Source organism: Monodelphis domestica, chromosome 7 (genome assembly GCF_027887165.1).
Source record: "Monodelphis domestica isolate mMonDom1 chromosome 7, mMonDom1.pri, whole genome shotgun sequence".
NCBI classification, from domain to species: domain Eukaryota; kingdom Metazoa; phylum Chordata; class Mammalia; order Didelphimorphia; family Didelphidae; genus Monodelphis; species Monodelphis domestica.
In genome coordinates, this window is record NC_077233.1 from 131,164,365 (window position 1) to 131,170,364 (window position 6,000).

The following is a 6,000-nucleotide window of genomic DNA, read 5'->3' on the forward strand; positions in this document are numbered from 1 at the left end:
ATAATCTAGTTTTTGGTAAACCCATAGATCCCAGCTTTTGGGATAAGAACTTGCTATTTGCCAAAAACTGCTGAGAAAACCGGAAAATAGTATGACAGAAACTAGGTACAGAACCTTTCAGAGACCAAGTGCGGTGACCCAGTCCCCCTCATCCTGACACCCTCTTACCCCAGATAAGGGAGAAAGGAAGCAATCCCATTGGGCAGAGGAGCAGGTGATGGGAGGCGTGGTTGGAGAGGGGGAGGAGAATCCCCTCCAGCTTTGGGCCATGATGTGAACTAGGCTCCCCTCACACCTCTTTCTGCAGCCCCACCACAGGAATCAGCTTTACCACTGACTCAGCAGCATGGAGTAGGGAGGGGCCCTCCAGCACCTTATCCCAGATAGGGGAGGGAGGAAGCATTCTCATTTGGCTGCAGAGAATAGGGGTGGGTGATATAAGAAACATTCTCAGGCATATGGAAGGGGGGAGGGGAACAGCGCCATCACAAGTCCCTCTGGCTTTCTAGTTTAAAAAAAAAAAAAGGCTTCAGGTATGCCCATACAGAGGGCTCTGTGTGCCCCCCCCCCCTTTTTTTTGCATGTGTGCCATAGGTTTGCCATCACAGCCCTATACCAAGATAAGGTCAAAAAGAGTATATGATTTAGGCATAAAGGGTGTTACCATAACCAAATTAGGGAAACAAGATTAGAAGGGGAACAAGAAACTGGAGGGAAATTTTTACAGCAAATTTCTCTCATAGAGTTCTCATCTCTCAAATATTTACTGAGTCAAATTTATAGGAACCCAAGTCATTCCCCAGTTAACAGTCAAAGGATATGAACAAGTTTTCAGATGGAGAAATCATAGCTATGAATATGAAAAAAATGTTCTAAATTGCCCTTGATTAGAGAAATGTAAACTAAAACGACTCTGAGGTATCACCTCACACCCATTAGATTGGCCAATATGACAAGTAAAGGAAAATAATAAATGTTGGAGGGGATGTGACAAAATTGGGACACTAATGCATTGCTGGTGAAGTTGTGAACTGATCCCACCATTATGGAGGGCAATTTAGAACTATGCCCAAAGGACTATAAAACCGTGCATACCCTTTGATCCTGTAATACCACTACTAGGTCTGTATCCCAAAGAGATCAGAAAAAAATGGAACCTACACATACAAAAATATAGCTGCTCTTTTTGTGGTGGCAACGAATTAGAAATTGATTAGAAACATCAATTGTGGAATGGCTGAATAAGTTATGATATATGTTGGTGATGGAATACTATTGTGCTGGAAGAAATGAACGGGATGATTTCAGAAAGAGCTGGAGAGATCTACACAAACTGAAGCAAAGTGAAATAAGCAGAACTGAGAACACTGTTCACAGCAACAGCAATGTTGTACAATGATCAATTGTGAAAGACTTAGCTATTCTCAGCAATACAGTGATCTAGGGTAATTCTGAGGCACTTTGGACAAAGAACTTGGAGTTAGAATGCAACTGAAAACATGCAATTTCTTCAGTGTATTTGGGTTTTTATTTTCAGGTTTTGGTTTTATATGAGTATTCTCTTACAAAAATGAATACTATGGAAATGTGTTTTGCATGATAATATATGTATAACCCAGATCAAATTGCTTATAATCTCTGGGAGGTGGGAGTGGAGGGAGGAAGACAAGTTGGTTCATATGACTTCAGAAAACTTGTGGAAATTTGTTATTACATGTAATTGGTAGAAGAAAATGTCTTTACAAAGCATACTATTTTTCATTTTATTTGAGTTTTTATTTTCAGGTTTTAGTTTTATACGAGTATTCTCTTGCAACAGTAAACAATATAGAAGTCAATTTTGCATGATCATACATGTGTAACCCAGATCATATTGCGTACCATCTCTGATAGGGGGAGGGACACAATTCGCATCTTATAGTTTCAAAAAATGTGTCGAGAAATTGCTATTACATGTAATTGGCAAAATAAAATATTTTTTAAAAAAAGGAAAGAAAGAAAAGAAAGTGAGCTACGGCTGGATCTGCCTGCCTTGAATCTCTCCCATTCTAACCCATATTTGACTCCATTGTCAAACTGATCTTTGCAAAACTTAGGTCAGATCATATCACCACACACACTCCCATTCAATCAATTCCTTTGTTTCCCTATCGCCTCCAAGACAAAAAAAAAAAATAAAGTCCAGATTGGCTTTTAAAGTTCTTCATAATCTGGTCCCTTCTCACCTTTCTAGTCTCCTTATACCTTACCTCCCCCAGCCTCCACATGCCCATTCTCTGTGATGCAGTGACCCTGACTTCCTGGCTCTTCCTTGCATAGGGTACTCCATCTCCCAACTCCCAGGGTTTTCACTGGCTGTTCTCCATCCTAATCTCCATTTAGGACTTTCCCTGACTTCCTTGAATCTTAGCTAAAATTCCACCTTCTCCAAGAAGCCCTTCCCTGTCCTTATTCATCCTCTTGCCTCCTGAAATTATCTACAACTTACCCTTACAACAATAAACAATATGGAAGTAGGTTTTGCATGATCATACATAGATAATCCAGATCAAATTGCTTACCATCTCTGGGAGGGGAGAGGAAAGGAAAGGAGGGAGACAATTTGGATCTTATGGTTTTGGAAAACATGCTTTGAAAATTGTTTTGACATATAGTTGGGAAAATAACATCTATTCTTTAATATCTGTGGGGTGGGCAAGACTTTTGGGAAACCCTGTATATCCTGTTTGCACATAGCCATTTGTATGTTCTCTCTCCCTTTAGACTGTGAACTGCTTAAGAAGTAGGGGCTACTTTTAACTTTCTTTGTGTCAGGGGCAATAAGAAGGGTGCCTGGTACACAGTAGCTGCATAATAAATGCTAGCTTACTAACTGGCTTTAGGAAAATCACTGGCAGCTGAATGAGAAGGATGGAGTGGGGAGGAGAGACATTTAAGTCAGGGAGAGCGACCAGGTCATTGCAAGAATCCAGTTGAGACGTGCATCAACTAGGGTTAGTGCCTAAGGGAGTAGAGAGAAGGGGACACATTGAAGAGGTAGAAATAAGTTTTGGCAGCTGATTAGTTATGAGGGAGACTGCAGAGTTGAAGATAACACCAAAGCCCTGGAACTAGCTGACTTAAAGATGGTACCCTTGACAGCACTAGGGGAATTCAGAAGAGATATGAGTTGAGGGGGAAGATACTGAGTTCTGCTTTGGACCTGTTGAGTGTGGAGTGATAGTTAGGGACACTGTCCAAAGGGCAGTTAGAAATAATCAGGAGAAATGTCAGGGTTAGACATACAAAGATAGAACCACAGAGAGATAGAATTTGAAATAATGGGAGTGGATCAGATTATCTAGGTCAAGCCTTGAGAAACATTTACATTGAAGGGTCTGGTGAGGAGGGAACCCTGGGTTATTGATTTAGAGACATGGAATTTGGGGCTGTCTAATGTGGATGTTTTTCTTAAGTATGATAAAGAGAGCTTTTGAGGGGGGAGAAAAGAGGGGGTAGCGAGAGAAATAGCAAAAAGAGAAGAAATACCATTAATGCAGGATTTAAGGAAAATATACTGAAGAGATCAGGAGATTTGAGGGCAACAGATTAGTGAGATAGCTTTGGAACTAACAAGTGCCAAGTAGAATATACTGATTATATTCATATTAATACTTAAAGCTATTGGAAACAAAATTAAGTTACATTTGGAGTCTTTTTTTCCCTTGTTTTTATATGGAAATATTCTTTTGGTTCTTGTCAGGTTCAGAATAACAAAAACCATTTTTTTAAGAGATACCATTTTTATATGGTATGACCCTGGGCATGTCCCTTAACCCCAAATGCCTAGCCCTTATCTCTCTTCTGCTATGGACCTGATAGATACAGTATGGACTCTGAGGCAAGGTAAGAGCTTGGGGGGGGGGGGGGGGAGATGTCATTTTTATTTCTCTCTAGTGGACAGGTCTAGCTTTGAAGCCAGGAAGACCCAGTTAGCTTCAAGTTCCTCCTCTGGAATATAGTGGGTCACTTAACCTCTTGGTGGTCTAGGCAATTCTCCAAGACTAAATTGTAGAGATATTAACCTGTATTAGTTACAGTGCTCACAGTGCCCTATACAAAATCAAAGCTCCAGTCCCAAACCCTAACCTGGGGTACTTGAGGCTTCTGCCAGGTTGGCTGGTCACAGATCAGGGGGGGAAAGTTGACGGAGGAAAATAAATCACAGAGCAATATGGGGCAGTAATCACAAATGCCAATGGAGAAGAGAGGACCAAGAAAGAAGGGGAGGTCAGCAGTGTTAGCCAGCTCTGGAAAGGTTAATAACGATGACTGAGAAAAGCCTATTTGGACGTAGTGATAAATTTATTATTGACCTCAGAGAGAGTGATACCTAATCCTCCAAGGTAAGAGGGAAAGAGGGGGGGATGAAGAGGATAGTGAGGTTTTATAGCTAAGGAAACAAGCCTGCTGAGATTGGGTGACTTAACAAAGATCACAAAATTCGAACCCAGTTTTGAAGAATTGTGGGAAATGAGTGGGAGTCAAATAAAAGATCAGTAAAAAGGCTTAACAAGGAGCAGCCAGTGCCCAGTGGAAGTTCCTCCAAATAAATTTGTAGCAGATGGAATCAGTATGAATTTGGGGGCTTTCCTGAGTTTTGCTCCCGAGTCCAGAAGCGGAGAATAGAGCAGGAACTAAAAGGCCAGAGGTGACAAATTCTGGGGTATTGGTTAATTGTTGAAATGCTTGGCCAGGGGTTCCAGACCAAACAGGAAAGTACCAAGAGTCTAGAGGATGCCATGAGGCTAAAGAACACGTTTCTGGTACATGAGAGAACTGGAGAAGCAGAAGGTTCCCAAGCAACGTTCCAGCAGAATTTCATTGTTTAGATCATTGGAGGTAATGGTGGAATCCAAGGGGTGGCTGTGCCTGTGTGTGATTATAGCTCATAGGGTTATAGATTTCAAGCTAGGAGACCTGAAAGGTCAGGGAAATTGTAGGAGTTAAGGCAGTTGAGGAAATATAAGATCGGGATGTTATGGGGCTGTCTACAGGAAGTTTACAGAGCATGAGGTAAAATGGAGAAGACAATGAGACTAGGCTGAAGGTGAGCAAATAATATGGAGATTGTGGCAGCTGGTTTGTAATCTTGAATTCATCAAGGTTGCTTCCCTACCCTCATCTCTTCTTCTTCTACCTCGTTCCCCAACCCAGTGTCACATCAGTCACCAAAATCAGTGATTTCTACCTATGGAATTTTTCTGCTTCTTTTCACTCTTCATTCACACTGCCAAAAGCCTAGTTCAGGACCTTATCATCTCCAACTTGGAACATTACATGGTGTTCTTTGGTCTAATTTCTCCTCTTTGATATAACTCACAAAATAGTCTTCCTAAAATACAAGTCTGTACACTTCCCAGCTGTGTGACCCTGGGCAAGTCACTTAACCCCCATTGGCTAGCCCTTACTGCTCTTCTGCCTTGGAACCAATACACAGTATTAATTCCAAGATGGAAGATAAGAGTTTTAAAAAAATACAAGTCTGACTTATCACTCCCCAGCTCAAAAATCTTTAGTGGCTTCCTATTATTTCTTCTCCTTTTCATCACCCATATGCCTTCTCCCACACTGGCAGGATGAGGTAGCCTCCGACTCCTGTGCCTGACACATAGTAAACATTTAATAAATGTTTATTGATCAATTCTCTTTTCAAACTCCCCCCAGCCCCTTCTCTCTGCATTAGTCTCAGCTGACAACTTGCCTCATATTTCACTGAAAAAAAATGAGGTCATTAAAAAATTGGGGTCTTTTACTTTCAGTTCTGAACTTTCTCCCTCCTTCCTTCCTCTGCTCTTCCCATTGAGAAGGAAGAAATACAATACCTATTATAAGTATGAAGTCATGCAAAATATATTTTCAAATTAGCCATTTAGCTGGGTGGGGAGGAAGTCAAGAAAATAAAGTGAAAGGAAATATGCTTTAGTTCTCTCTAGAAAAGTGAACAACGTTTTTCATCGT